Below are 16,784 nucleotides of genomic sequence, written 5' to 3' on the forward strand. Positions count from 1 at the left end.
CAGATCACACAGTTAATTTGGACTTTTATTACTATGCAATATTGTCACATCTGATTGTCAACATCACTTCATGGCACATTTTAAGTTGATCACTTTGATCTGCAGTAATGTTGTTTTTGTGATAATAATTTTCTGTGATTGCACATTCTCTTAAAGGGGTAGGGCAATATATTTATATTTATAACAATTTACTATTGTAAGGCTGAGGCAGCCCTTTTCACAGACAATCAACATTTTAAACAATTATGGCTGTGGGTTCTTACCAAAAGGGATATGGAGCAGACTAGCGCCCTACCAGGTTGTTTTTTGATCACTCATTGTATGTGTATATATTAGAGGTGCACCGAAATGGAAATTTCAGAACCGAAATGAAACCAAAATAAAAAAAAATGTCAGGCCGAAACCGAAAATGACTTTTCTATTTTTATAAATAAATGTTAAAACAGTACAGTCAGATTTAAAAAATGTATGGAGCATCCTATCACTGTCCCCCAATTGCCGCCTCTTGTTTCTTTTTTCTTTTTTTATTACTTTATCACTTTTTTTTTTGTAGCTTGTCGTTTTACTTTTTTTATTTTTGTATAATTATCTTATTTTTAATATTATTTTTCTTATTCTTTACTTATTCTTTACTTTTTAATTACTTCTTTTATTAATTTAATTATTATTTCTTATTTTTTTTTACACTTAACTTTATTGCTATCACACAGGAGAAAATAATTCCCTGTGTGATAGCAATTGGTGGTGACAGGTTCTCTTTATTAACCCTGTCACCTCCAAAACAGGAGTGCATTTGCGGCAGGGACAGGAGCCAGACTAGGCAGCCGGGGGGAGGACAGAGACCCAAAGATAGAGCCAGACGAGGGATGTATGTGGGGGGAGAGGGGAGGACGGATGGATGCAAACATGTTATGCTAGAAAGGAAAGCAACTCACCGCCCGTATGTTGAAACTGTCTCCACGCTGCTCGCACACAGCCCCGCCTCCTCCTAACCCCACGCTGTGATAGACAGAACACATCTCAGCATTAGACTCGCATTCTGTCTATCACAGCGTGGTTAGGAGCAGGCGGAGCTGTGTGCGAGCAGAGTGGAGACAATTTCAATGTGTGTTTTACCACTCTGCAATCCCGCATTGCACCACTAGTCATTATCGGCAATTTTTAAGCTGTTTCGGCATTTCCCCAAAACAGCTATTTTCGCCCGATATGTATCGGCCGCTGATATATCGGTTCATCCCTAGTATATATTGATAATCTAATGCCTAAGGTGTACTGTGGTTGCGATTTGCAGCGGGTGGCAATATTTAGTTATTGACACCCCAAATGCAGGTTCGCAAACAAAAGTGGTTGCAGTGAGTTTCCAAAAGTAGCGCATGCTCTACTTTTGGTGTGGTACCTGTACGATTCCTTTTTGAATGGGCTGACATCCCACCACACAAAACTGCATGTCAATTGCAAAAGGAATGCACAGCACATTTCTTTTCGATCCCTGGTGTAAACCAGCCTAATAGATCAGGCTATGTGGGGGTTCCTTATACAGTGAGACAATTTACCATCCATCATTGCCAATAAGACACTGGACCATCGATGGCTTGCTTTGGATTCAGAGGTCATTAGCTTTAATAGCTAGTGTGTCACTGTTTTTTTAAAGAAAAGCACCCATATAACATCAAACTTACATATACATGTTTAGAGCGGTTGCTTTGCTTCCATTATGCAAAGCATTAGTGTACCTTACAGTTATTTTCTCCTCTTGAGCTAGACAATGAAGTTGATATGAGTTACATTCAGTTTGCTGGTAAATACTCTTAAACACCCGTGGTGTAGTTAGTGGCAAAATCACTATAGAGCTCAGACAGCTTCATCAATTGCTGGTTGATGCCAGCAAGCCTCATTAATTCAAAAGGTATAAAGCAGGATTTCAGTTTCATAGTGAGAACATTGCACAGTCTGCAGCTCTGTCAGAGATAAGTGGATTCTGGGTGCACAGGGTACGTGCTAACTATACTTTGTGTTCAGGATTAAAAGCAAGCAAACTTTGGAAATAGATTAACACTGTGACACACTGGAGCGCACCGAAGACTTTCTGCATTTATCTGTTAAATATAAAGACATTTGATTTTCGTTTAAGTGTTGATCAGATTCATGATAAAGTGTCTGTGTCAATGTATTATTATGGTGCCCCTACAAGTTCTGATTATTGGACAGATTAGGCTGTTTTAGAAGGAAACTATACTGGATTTTCTGTAAAATGTACTGTACCTGAATGCAAATTTGGATGTATAGTGTTCATTTTCCATTTTTCTTAAACCATTTTTTTTTCATTTTTTAAATAAACGTCAACATATAATAAATAATGTCAATGTATATACAGTACATTCACACTTTGACAGCTTTTTGACCAAAAAGTAGTTAAAACGCACCCCGATATATACTGCATATAAAAGATTACACATTAGGAAATAATGCTAGGAGTTGGCCGCTTGGATTTTTTAAATTAAATCTCTAAGGCCGCGTACACGGTCGGACAAAACCGATGAGAATGGACCGAGGTTCAGTTTCATCGGTCCAAACCGACCGTGTGTATAGCCCATCGGTCTGTTGTCTTTTGGTACAAAATTTTAAAACATGCTTTAAAATCAAACTGATGGACCGCTGCCCGATCGGTCCAAACCGATGGTTAGTACAGAAAAGCATTGGTTCAAAACCCGCACATGCTCACAATCAAGTCGACGCATGCTTGGAAGCATTGAACTTTGTTTTATTCAGCACGTCGTGTGTTTGACGTCACCGCGTTCTGACCCGATCGGTTTTTTGAACGATGGTGTGTACGCACATCGGACCATCAGGGCACTTCAGCGGTGAACTGATGGAAATGGCCCGTCGGACCATTCTCATTGGTTTGGAACGACCGTGTGTACGCGGCCTAAGGCCTTGTACACACGATCAGTCCAAACTGATGAAAAAGGACTGAAGTTCAGTTTCATCAGTCCAAACCTACCGTGTGTATGCCCCATCAGACTTTTGTCCTTCAGTCCAAAGTTTTAGAACTTGCTTTAAAATCAGACTGATGGACGCCTGACCGATCAGTCAAAACCGATGGTAAGTACGCAAAAGCATCGGTTCAAAACCTGCACATGCTCACAATCAAGTCGACGCATGCTTCGAGGCATTAAACTTCGTTTTTTTCAGCACGTCGTTGTGTTTTACGTCACCGCGTTGGACTCAATCGGTTTTTGAACTGATGGTGTGTACGCACATCAGACCATCAGTCTGCTTCATCGGTTAACCGATGAAACTGAACTTCCGTCCGTTTTCATCAGTTTGGACTGATCATGTGTACAGGGCCTAAGAGAGTGGGGGAATTCAGAACATTGTGAGCTTTTGTAAATTGTATTTTTGAACTAGAAAAAGGAAAAGGAGAAGCGGGAGATGAACAAAGAGTAACATGACACTGTAATATACTTGAATATAAAATAGCAACCCGTGCTATATGATTAGGTGGCATCAGAAATCACAAAAAGAAAGGAAAAGTTGAAGCTATAAAGCAGGGATTTGCAATTAGTGGACCTCCAGCTGTTGCAGAACTACAATTCCCATGAGGCATAGCAAGACCCAGATGCAGAGGCATGATGGGACTTGTAGTTTTGCAACAGCTGGAGGTCCGCTAATTGCATATCCCTGCTATAAAGCTTTAATGGGATTGCTTTAGGCCAGAGTTTCTGCACCTCAAAGCACCTTTTAAAATTCTGCACAATCTTGAGGCACCCCATTCTAAAATGTAAAAAAAACGAAACGAATAGTTTTACATATTGAAGCAACATCCACACATGTAGGGCATCCAAAGTTATAGATGACGTTTCTCTTCTCCCTCAGTTTGTCTCCCTGACTCAGCTAATGTGACCCCAGTGCTGACAAGGAGGGGAAGCAGAGAGGGAAACAAGTATGCTGTGCAGGCACCAAACATCCCCCCTATCAACCCTTTAATGCCATTGGTTGTTAGGAGGTCAGCGGCTGGGAGGTTGTAAGCATCTTCCACCCGCTGGCCTGCTGACACTTTTTGGGCACTTTTTGGGCAATTTTGGGCAATTTATAGGCGATTTGCCAAAGCACCCCTGAAGAAATCTGAAGGCACCCAGGGTTGCAAAAGGCTGTAAAGGAGCTGATTGTGTAATGTCTCTATTTTTGCTCAAAGTGTGAGTGTTGCAAAATGAGAATTCACATCAGCATGGGGTTTTTAAATGGATGGTTTGACCTTGGCAATAGTAGGAGCCTGAGTAGAGTTCCATCTGTTGATGATTAAGTGTCTGGCAGCTAATAAACACGCGTCACACACAGATCCCCTCTGAGTTGGAGAGACATGGGTTTAAGCGAGAGTTCATAGTTCAGTCCACATAGCTGAATACGAGGAGAAAAAGATTGCATGGCGGCAACATGCAGGTTATAGGGAGTATGTATATTCTCACTTGATTCCAGAAGGCAGTTATAGAAGGACAACCACAACCAGTGAGACAACAAGGGTTTTAATAGACCACATTTTAGGCATTTAAAGATGGTAAGTTCTGCACCGGTTTCCTTATTGAGCTATTCTATATTTTTAAGGTCCTTATAAAACGAGTGGGTAGTCAGGTCTCTCCTTAATGGGACTCTGTTGCCAGATGACTTATTTTAACAAAATCTTTCATAACATATTTGCATTTAAAGGATCACTAAAGGATTTTTTTTTTTAGCTAAATAGCTTCCTTTACCTTACTGCAGCACTGGTTTCATGTCCTTATTGTTAATTTTTTGCTTTGAAGTTGCTGTAATTCTGCTGTGATCTCCACACTTCCTGGTTGTCTGGCTCCTTATAACCACAGTACTGGGAGCTTTTCACGATGGTCTAAGCTGTCATTACTGTGTGTCTAAAAACAAAACACTGCCCTGGATTTGTTTGTTTTTGTTCTGGGTGTCTATCTAGTTCAGAGGAACATGAAACCAGTTTAAAAGTGAAACTAACCTGCAGGCACATTATAGGATTGATTTTTATCTATTTGTAATCATTTTTAAAAGGAATCAGTTAACTTTTATGTCTCTATACCCTGTAAACAGTCTTTTCAGCAAAAAAAAAAAATGTTTTCCTTTAGTGACCCTTTAATGTATGTTATTTACCTATAAATGCCTACCTTGTGTCAGCAGTCCCAGGTGACAGAGCTGTCACTTAACTGACACTCTATCACTCAATATTCCCTTTGCTCCTAATCCTGTAGGGAGGTGAAGAAAAGGGTGGAAGAGAAGGCCAGCACAAACTTTTACATTCGCAGAAGAATGTTTATGGAATTGACTCCTCTTGACTTGCAAGTTCTATGGAACATTGCAGGTCATTTAAAAAAAATGTATTGAAAGGAAAAACACCACAAATTAGCATTTAAAGGTTAACTCCACATTTGTGGGGGAAAAATAGCAATAAAATAATAATAATAATAATAATAATATAGCATATACAATTGCAACTCAAGTTATATTGTAATTGAATGTTAATAAAAATTACCTTTCCTTTTTTATAATTTTCTGTAAAGTGCAATGCAATATGGCTACCTGAAGATGTTCTGTACACATAGGGGCAGATCCACAAAGATCTGCCCCGGCGCATCGTATCTGAGATACGCTACGCCGCCGTACCTTACCTGGCTTTGGTTCGAATCCATAAAGATTTTGTGTGGTAAGTTACGACGGCGTAGTGTATCTCAAGCGGCGTAACGGCGCGGAATTCAAGTTGGGCGGGTAGGGGGCGTTTTTCATTTAAATGAAGCGTGTCCCCGCGCTGAACGAACTGCGCATGCACCGTCCCTAAATTTCCCGCCGTGCATTGCGCGAAATGACGTCGCAAGAACGTCATTGTTTAGACTTGGATGTAAATTACGTCCATCCCACGATTCACGGACGACTTATGCAAACCAAAAAAAATTCAAATTAAACGCGGGAACGACGGCCATACTTAACATAGCAAGTCTAACTATACGCCACGAAACAGCAGCTTTAACTATACGCCGGAAAGAGCCGCCTAGAGACGACGTAAAAGAATGCGACGGCCGCTCGTACGTTCGTGGACCGTCGAAAATAGCTAATTTGCATACTCGACGCGGAAAAAGACAGGAACGCCACCCAGCGGACGCCGAAGAATTGCATCTTAGATCCGAAGGTGTACGAAGCCGTATGCCTGTCGGATCTAACCCAGATGCCGTCGTATCTTGTTTTGAGGATTCAAAACAAAGATATGACGCGGGAAATTTGAAAGTACGCCGGCGTATCAGTAGATACGCCGGCGTACTCTCTCTGTGGATCTGCCCCATAATGTGTACAAAATGCTCCCCAGAAACATAATTTTCTGCTTGTGTGATTGGCTCATTGATTTTCCCAGAAGTCTGCACTAAGATACAAGTCAGATTGTAGGCATCCCCTGCAACAAAAATTTCATTTTTGGTGAGATACTCCAAATAGGAAATCACGTCTAAAGGGAAGCAGACCCTGCAATTTCCCTCATTAAAGCCCTGCAGGTGCAGCAGCTGGTTGATAACTACTCCCAGTCACATTCACTTAGCTCATGGAAACAGATACACAAGAATTTCTTCAGAACAACATCTCTGTAATGTACTGTACATAGATCACCCAGAGGGGAATGTACTTTTAATCAACAAAAGTAGAGTTATTTTTTAAAATACTTGACATTTCTGTGCACTTAGCTGCAGTTTCTTAATGTTTTGACAGGGTCACTTTGTGGGGATGCCAGAACGGACTTTGTTAAAAAGTAAAAGTTCAGACTGTCATCTTAATGATAGTTTCCTATTTACTGAACTACTGACCTGGGATAAGTAGGATGAGAGTTTGGACTTCTATTCTTTATTGACTTTATGTTTGTTCCAGGCCAGTGGCCCACTAGGTAGCACACCCATAATTAGGATGACAGCATTGGAGCTTTTAAAACAAGTAATCAATGCTTGCTCCCATATTTCTATACTCACAGAATCTCTTTAGAAAGAAAGTTTGTCCTTTTTTTTGTAACCAAACCAGTACTTTCTATTCTACATATTTTAGCCTCTTCCAAATTTCACAACACAAGGATTGTAAAACAACATCAATATAGCAAACTGCACTAATCTAGACTAAAACATTCTGTACATAATTTTCTAAATTATTATTATTTCCTGTAATATGGTTATCAGCAAAAGACTTTCAGTGGTTACTCTGTGAATTCTTCTAGAACCACTGTTTAAAATAAACACAGACTCACGTTTGATATTTTTCTGTTATTATACATCATTGCTATGGTGCTGAATAGCTGTTAGATATTTATAGTAGGAAATAATAATATGTTATATGTTCTACTGAACTTTGGTTACCATTAAGGATTAGAGTACCTTATATCTTTTATAGCCCAAACGTCATATAACCCAAGTATTGACTGGCAGTGTTCCAGCCAGGCTCCAGGAGGTCTACTGCAAAATCTAGTGTTACTGTAGTGGTATCAGAATTGGTCAACGTTCATTATTCTCTTTATTTTATAAAATTCCTTTGGATGATGTTTCTTCCTTCTTCCAGGGAATTGTAAGAATGGGTGCTGGGACAGAGCCCAAACCTTAATCTTACCACAACCCTGTGGAATCAATAGCAGACTTCTTGGAGCCACCTTTGCCAGCCTGGCAAACTAACTACCAGATGCATATTTCGAACATTGCTAACATTCTTTCTAGATGTGCTGTAATCTATAGAGAGAAAGCAATGAAATATATCATGTTAGCATTACTATGAACTGACTCAACTGTTTTCCTTTGAGTTTTATGTATTCTGCCTCGTATTGCTACGATATTACTGAAGGACCCACAAAACAATTTCAGCTTTTGATGCACACTGAAGAATTATACCATTACCCATTTTTCTTTGCCTCTCAAGCAACGCTGTATCCTGGCCTAGGCCAACAAGGCCCAGGCCTAGGGCAGCACTTTACAGGGGGGCAGCACCGAAAGAGTCTCCGCCAGCTTGCGCTACCTTGTTAGTGTAGCGCCAGTCTTATGGGGTGGACCGGGCTGAGAGGCAAATTAGTCTAGTGCCCCCATAAAGCAGCCATACTGCTTCCGGTATGTGGGCGGCCGGCATTCCGCAACTGTGTGGAGGGGGCGGCACTGCTTGTAATTTTGACTGTCCTATCATCCTGGACTACAAACCTTCCTCACTGTGCTATATGTTTTCTGCTGCACCATTGGTATGGTTATATCTTCTTAGTCCTCGCCATAAAATTATCAGAAATTTGTTCTTACAGTAGAACTATAGGCAACACTTTTCATTTTGGATAGAGTAAGGGAGGGTTATAGCACCTGTCAGTTTATTTTTTACCATCCCTGTCCCATTGCAGAGATTTCCCTTAACTTCCTGCCCCATGAAGTGAGAGGAAATCTATGCAAATTAAGGGAATCCATTGCCCCCCCACCCAGCCCTCAGAACTAGTGTTGAAAATTTCAGGGTGGGTCCTAAACAGAAAGGGGTGTGGCCTTAACAGGAAGGGGTTAATCATATTTCAATTAGGGGGTGCACAAGTTTAGTCAGGCCTAGGGCAGCACAAAACCTAAATAAACTACTGTTCTCAAGTACAGGACACCCTTGTGCATGAGTTCCCAGTCAGCACAACAGCAGGGGCAATTATTAATGTATTCCACTGCCCCTGTTGGAGTTCTAATTCATTTTATATTATGGAGATTACAGCAAAAGTTGGAGTACCCAATGGGGATGATTTATTAAAAGAGAAGAAAATGTTCACTTTGCACAGTAAATGTTCATTTAGCTTAGTCAACAAGCTGTATTAATGTTGCATATCAAGTCATGTGCAAAGAAAATATAAAAACAGCAGGATATTTGTTTGTACGTGATTGGAACATTGACGTGAACAAACCTTTCCTAGTAAATCAACTTCTTTTTGTAGCATGGGTGATCAAAGCAACACATCCTTTGTTAATATTAATCAAAAATAAGTATATACTACACACTACTCCTTTAGATGAGTATCAGTTCCACCCGTTTTTTGAAAGTCCAATTACTGTCATGCCATCCTGAGCGCTGTAATATATGGGAATAAATGTTTTTTTTGTCTTTGTAAACACCTTTCTTCACTTTTTTTCTGAAAAACTTTCGGCTGCTGCTGCCTAGCAATTACTTCACTAGACTAATTGCAAGGGCTCCTGAAATAGCGGCATCATGTACTGTATCCCAGGCCAGGAGTCCTTGCAAATCGCCTAGTGACAAAATCTTGTGTTATTTCCAGTCTGGAAATTACGCGAACGAGAGGACTGTGAGGTCATGATTGACAGGTTGCAATAGCAACAGGGCAGGAACTTGCGCCGACACTGCCATTGCTATGGCAACCTGTTGGGAAGAGAAATAGACGCTCAGTGGCTTTACTGTGTAGGTGGAAAATCGGGAGGTGCATGCTGGGTAGCTAGCTGCACTAAATCACGGAAATCAAGAGAAGAGGGCTTCAGATGCCCACAGATGACATGGAACCTGCCTGTTTCCTAGATCTGGTTAGTCTTCAAATAATTTAACACAAACTACAGGGACTACATATATGACATGTTCGAAATGTTGCTAGATATGTACGGAGGAATGTTAAAAAAAAAGTATTTTGGGGAACTGGAACTTCACTTTAAGGTGACACTAGATTTTTTTTTTTGCTGAGATAAGAAGAGAACTCTCAACATGCCACTACTAAATAATCAAAGTGGTTTTACCTATATGATATGTTTGTGTACCTTCATACATCTACATCCTTGTTCATACCTTTATGCCTTCTGTACATTACTCTACTGTGTACACCACTTTGTGACTTTGAGTCTATTTTATTATTTCCAAAGTATTGTCTAATAAACCTAATAAAATAAGAAAAGGTGTTTATATACATGGGACTTTTTAGATGCCAAAAACCATTAAAAAATGTAAATCATGCTTTTTATTGAATACCGTTACATATTGCAATGTTTTTGTATAAACCTAATTAATTGCAATAAAACTACATACTACAATGTTTAGGATCATAAAAATACCTATAATAATCACCCCTTTATGCAACCTCTGCTAATTTTGCACACATGACATGAATACATAGCTGAGAACCTACTTACAGTCTTAAATAGTCTATGGACACTGTCATGTACTATATAAAGTTCCTTCGATAAGCAGAATTAAGGTTGTTCACTTTGACCCGTTTTGCAGTCAGCTTCATTAGGAAGACCGAAATAAAAAATGATGTGTTAAAGCCAGGTATATAACACATAATACAGTGTTATTAGAATATTTATGATTGTTATCAGGTCCTGAGCTATCTAATTATGAGTACATTATTAGCAAAATGTATATAAAAGGATGATTTTCAGAGGTATTTATGTAAACCTAAGGCTTGATGTATGGAGTGTTACTGTAAAAAAAGGTTTTAAATATTGTTCAATAAAAAGCATTATTTTTATCTTTTTTTTTATTTCTTGGCCCCTGAAAAGTCCTATGTATATAATAACTTTTGGTTTAATTTTGTGGCAGGCAGAGTGACACTCCAAGGTAGGTAGGAACATCTTGGGAAATATGTTTTATTTTTTTAATCTAACTGGCAAGTTACCGCCAAACATCACTTTTTTGTTTACATCTCTTTAATAATTACAGGAATAGAGATTCTTCAATTATTTCCATAAAATTGTACCACTGTATTATATTATATTTTAGGTAACTAAAGTATAAATACTAACTAAAACTAATAAAAGACAAATCTAGTTCTAATGCAAAAAAAATGACCTTGTTTTAAAATGAGAACCTACTGGATTTTATAGGGTTGATTTAGTAAAAGATAAAAGACTGTTGGCTTATTAATAAGGTGTTCATTTTGAATAACCTAATCATGTGTAAGAGAAATTTAAAAAATGCCCATTCTTTTATGTGCATGATTGGATGATTGAAGCTTCACCTTACTTTCTTATAATCAGCAAAGTGACCAATTAAAGAATCACCTTATTGAGTAAACAAAGTGATTATTCACTTTGTAAGAAACAAAGTTTTAATACTTCAACCCCAGTTAATACTTATATGGATCATATATATACAGTGGCGGCTGATGCTCAAAAATTTTGGGGGGAGCAAACAAACAAAAAAACAAAAAAAAACAATTGCAACCTCACTGTGCCCATCAAATGCAGCCGCTGTGCCCATCAAATGCAGCCACTGTGCCATGCCATCAATTGTCGCCACTGTGCCGACAATTGTCGCCACTGTGCCATGCCTCCAAATGCAGCCACTGTGCCATGCAACGCAGTCACTGTGCCATCATTTATCACCACTGTGCCCATAAATTGTCACCACTGTGCCATGCCATCAAACGCAGTCACTGTGCCATCAATTGTCGCCACTGTGCCCATTAATTGTCACCACTGTGCCATGCCATCAAACGCAGCCACTGTGCCATCAATTGTCGCCACTGTGCCATCAATTGTAGCCACTGTATTGGTCTCCAACTGCATTTATTTGGCCCTTGGGGCATTATTATCTCCACTTTCTGCCACAGTGGGTCATAGTTACTGCCACTCTATTCCTCCCACTGACATCAGTGATGGGGCACTATTCCTCCCACTGACACCGACGATGGGGCACTATTCCTCCCACTGACACCAGTGATGGGGCATTATTCTTTCCACTGACACCAACAACGGGGAACTGTTCCTCCCTTTGACACCAATGATGGGCACTATTCCTCCCACTGACACCAACGATGAGGCACTATTCCTCCCTCTAATAACAAAGATGGGGAACTGTTTACTCACACTGACACCAGGTCATTTCCTACTCCCACTGACCACAGTCCACCCCCCCCCCCCCTCCTACAGTTTAAAGGACAATAAATCGGCCCTTTGTTTAGAAAGTTTGAAGATCCCTGATCTAAAGGGTTGCAGTTTTTCTGAAATTGAATGGGTTTGAGTTACATGGTCAGTTTGGATACAAACGGTGATTAGCCAAGGTCTTCTGAATTAGCCAGGAATGCAGTTGATGAGTTCTTTCCAGGGTTCTGATTTCTCTGAGCATCATTACAAATCATGCTCTAGATTATGGTCACACAATGCCACTCTGCCCCATTATGTTCAAACACTGCTGGTTTAATAAATTATAGTCTAATTTCTCATATCTCCTATTATACAGTTAATTAAAGTCTGCAAGAGATTCTTGCCACAAAACACCTTTCTCACCTGTGTTATCATTTGGTACAGAAGCATTTACCCCAACAATGTAGTAATTGGGCAGAGTGTAATACCCTGCTAAATCCTACCCAAGCAAGAAGATCCTCTGTGTTGGCAAACTGCTACTGAAATTGATCCACTCAAAATGTAGCTTGTATAAAAGAAAATGTATTACCAATAGGCATTTTTAATAATCTATATCTCCACTTCTAAATTGTTATAAAAGTGTAGAATTTCTTCTCAGGGATTAGTTGATTTTGATAATTCACTTGCATTCTCTCCCTGTCAGTGTAAAAGTGTCAGCCTGAAAGTAAAGCTGGTCATGCCCTAAGCCAGGGATCCTCAAACTACGGCCCTCCAGCTGTTGTAGAACTACACATCCCATGAGGCATTGTAACACACCGACATTCACAGACATGACTAGGCATGATGGGAATTGTAGTTCCTGAACAACTGGAGGGCCATAGTTTGAAGACCCATACCCTAAGCGAATTTACATGTAGCCACAACTAAATAACAGCACACATAGCTATCCCTGAGATAAGGTGGTTCTAAAGGCTGAAGTTTTTTTACCTTCCTATATCCTATGCAAGAAGGTAAAAAACCTTCTCTGTGCAGTGCCCTCCCAGCCCCCCCAATCCTTATCTGAGCTCCCTCTGATCCAGCGATGTTCACAATCGACTCGGCTGGCCCGGGACTCTGCCTGCTCATACTGCTGTCAATCACAGTCAGTAAGCCAATGAGGAGAGGGGTCAAAGGCGAGCTGCGGCTCTATGTGTCTTATAAGCACATAGAGCAGCGGATCGGGAACACACATACACCAGTACCACCAGGGCAAGCGCCTTTCTCTGGGGGCACTGCTCAAGGGGGAGTAACCACGAGACCTGAAAAGAAGAGGATGAAAACTTTTCTGTGCAAAACAACAGCACAGAGCAGGTAAGTATACCAAACAGTATTTTTTTTTTACTTTAATACCACTTTAATGGCTGCAGTATTATACCAATCTAAAGAAGCAGTTTCTGAAGTCTGTGTAATTTGTGGAAGGCAGATTTCATTCAGCTACTCTCATGCTGATAGACTGGTTCAAATCCCATGTATACGTTTTCGGGTGAATGAAATACAAGAAGCTGGATTCAGTTGACCCAAATATTCCCTGGGCATTGGTGTGAATGAATATAAGTTCTTAATTAGGTGCTCTATAACAGGAGTATCAAAACGTTGCCACTCTATACAAGAGTTTATCTGGCCCTTAACTAGGGTCAGTGGTGTTTCCTCAGGTCCCACTGCACTCTTAAACAGGTTTCAATTTAGGTCAGCAGAGGTCTGCTATAATACTCCCCCTCCCACCAATTTTCAGTGCACGTTCCCCCAGCTTTGCTGTCATCCTCCTTGCTGTTGGTTCCTAGAACCTCTTAGCAACCAATCACATGCTTGCCCTAGCATGTAGATATATTCTGCCTCCAACTCCCACCCTGCTGCTATAGTCCTGCTGCAAGTGTAAAATAAGGATGGACTCTGATGGGGGTCCTGATGTAAGGGGGAACTCTAATGATTATGATATGAGGAATACTGATTGAAAAGACTGATGAGAAAGGTTCAATCTGAATTTATTTCTGTTTCACCTTAATAATGACTCAATGACTCAATGCCAATGACTCAAGTTTATTTGGAATTTCTTTGATTTGTTTAAAAAATTATACACTTTAACTGATGATAAAAGTGTTGCAACTCAACTTAGTTTTACCCAGAGGCCTTATTATTATTCAGAACCTGTTGAATAAGCTGAAATTGGCCAGGAAACTGTTGCTGACTTGATTAATCTATTTCTTAGTTCAGATGAGTTAATATATGTGTTAAATTTAATAAATGTGAAAAGTCAGTTAAATATCATCTGTCTAGAAAAAAAATAACAAACAGTCAGCATATTTGTAATATATATTAATTTCATGCACGATTGAAGCTCAGTTAAAATGTGTGTGAATTAGCAAATCAAGCTGTTTAGGTTTTCTCTATTATAAGTTCATCTTTATTTATATGGTAATAAAGCATGTGTTTCACAAAAGGGACATGAACAAGACCCAAATAAGGGAAACTGAGTAAAGCCTAAGGCATAAGGGCATGTCTGGTAGGCAGTATGTGATCTGTCCATCCTTGAAGCAGTTGCCAAGCGGCGCTAATGAAGCAGTGCATCATGTTGGACTTGTGGGGCTTTCGCTGTTACACTGAGATATTCTTTTCTATTAAAGCAAACCTTTCAGAACAAAAAACATGTATGCAAAACATATTTCTGGGAATCATTCACAAAGCAAACCATAAAAGCTGGTGTGCTCCTAACAAAGTGCATGTGTTTGTGTAAGCGGGAGGTGTTACACATTTAAAGTGGAATTCCAGGCACCACATAATTAATCTTAAAAATTATCCGGGGGGGGGGGAGCACATGTCATGGCTGCCACAGCCGGCAAGCTGAGCTGAGGGTGGAGCAAAGAGCATCTTCACAGCGACGATCTGCCAAAGAAGGATGTGATCGCCTTCCTGCAGCAGCTTGCCACGGTGTCATTCCTGGCAGAACATAAGTTGCTCAAAAATTTCAAAAATGTAGCAAAAACAGCCAAGAAGGATCGTCTCATCACAGCCTATAATAAACTATAAAGCATTTCAAGGGAACAGACAGTGCTGAAAGTGAGACAAAAGAAGTGAAAAGTCGATGATGGAAAGCCTGCTGAAACCAAGACAGAAGAGGTGGTTGATGAGAGCCCCCCCCCCCCCAAATACACCAAGACCATCCTGAAGAAGGGATACAAGACCAACTTTGCAAAGAAAAGAGACACTGTGCATTGTTTGTACACTGGGACTTTGGAGGATGGAATAGTGTTTGACAAAAATATACCAAAAAGTGAACAGAAGAAGAAAGGTACAAAGTCCTTGTCCTTTAAAGTCATGTTGGCAAAGTCATTAGAGGTTGGGATGAAGCTCTTCTCACCATGAGCAAAGGTGAAAAAGCTAAACTTGAAATCAAGTCTGAATGGGCCTATGGTAAGAAGGGTCAACCTGACGGCACAATCTCACCCAAGCCAAGCTGTTTTTTGAAGTGGAACTGGTTGACGTTGACTGAAAGAAAAACAGCTGTGATCTCGAACTACCGAAATGTAGCGGAAACAGATGCTTTGTTTACACCTCTGCGGCCAACTACTATTTAAATAAACTGGACGAATTGAAAAAAAAATGCCCCCCTCCCATTGGCCTATTCTAACTAACCTGTGTAAGAAAGAGTTGTATACTTACCTATTTTTTAGGTCACTCTGGTCTGGTCGTATGATCCACCTGCAGGGTATAGGAGTAAGCACTGACAAAGGATGGGCCATTGAATCTTAATGGTGATGTGATTTAAATCAATGGGGCACTGTGGCTATACCACCGGCAAAGCGCCTCTGCAGAGAAAAACGCCCCAGTGTGAAAGGGGTTTCAGTGTGAAAGCACTCAGGCTTTCACATTGGGATTGCAGATGAGGCTTCTTTCAGGTGCTTTACATGCACTTTTTTAAAACTAAAACGCCTGAAAAACGCCCCAGTGTGAAAGAGATCTAATGCTGCGTACACACCATCACTTTATGTGATGAAAAAAAATGACGTTTTTAAAAACGTCACTTTAATTGACTGTGTGTGGGGGAAAACGTCGTTTTATGTCTTTTAAAAAACGACCAAAAAAAATTGAAGCATGCTTCAATTTTATGTGTCGTTTTTCAAAAGTGCACTTTTTACTTCACAGAAATTGACCGTGTGTAGCAAAAAACGTCGTTTTCTAAGACGTTTTTTCATCCACGCATGCCCAGAAGCTACTTATGAAGCAAGCTTCAATGGTAAAACGTGGTGGAACGTAACCTCACTTTGCAAGATCATTGTGAGAAAACGATGGTGTGTAGGCAACTTCGTCTTTGAAAATTGAAGTTTCAAAAACGTCATTTTTTACTTCACAGAAAGTGTCGTTTTTTTTTCATCACATAAAGTGATGGTGTGTATGCGGCATTTCAGTTTGAAAAAACAGTTACATTCCTGGTATGCAATATTAATTGTCACATTTGCTTGTGTTATCAATCAAACTGTCACACCTTCAAATGGTTGGTGTCATAACTGATCACATGTGCAGCACCATGGCAGTTGCAGATCAAACTGAGGCTAAGGCCTCATACACACGGCAAAAACCAGCAAGAAGCTTGCTGTTTTTGTTTTTTGCAGAGGAAACCGTCGAGGATCTCGTCGGGCCAAAGAGAAAGCATGTTTTCTTTTTCCTCGACGGGAATGGGAAAATTTGGCTCGCCGAAATCCTCGGCGGCTTCACAAGGAACTCGACGAGCAAAACGATGTGTTTCGCCCGTCGAGTTCCTCGCACGTGTGTACGAGGCTTGAGACTCCTTGGCTGAAAAGGATAGGATGGTTTAGTTCCGCTTTAAGGAGATCTGGTCTTTTGGAGATATCATGTATGTAACTGAATAAAAAATGCCTAAGAAGAGCTAATATTGGAGTATAGCTTTCACCCTTCTCTATCATG

At 40.2% G+C, this 16,784-nt stretch overlaps 1 protein-coding gene and 1 pseudogene across 2 annotated transcripts in view; one reads left to right on the plus strand and one right to left on the minus strand.

Moving 5' to 3' along the window:
- PAPPA2 (pappalysin 2) overlaps positions 1–16,784 on the minus strand; it is a 364,705-nt gene that overhangs the window by 218,553 nt on the left and 129,368 nt on the right. The gene's annotated exons all lie outside the window — the stretch shown is intronic.
- On the plus strand, positions 14,682–15,351 carry LOC120945852 (annotated as a pseudogene).

Source organism: Rana temporaria, chromosome 7 (genome assembly GCF_905171775.1).
Source record: "Rana temporaria chromosome 7, aRanTem1.1, whole genome shotgun sequence".
NCBI classification, from domain to species: Eukaryota; Metazoa; Chordata; class Amphibia; order Anura; family Ranidae; genus Rana; species Rana temporaria.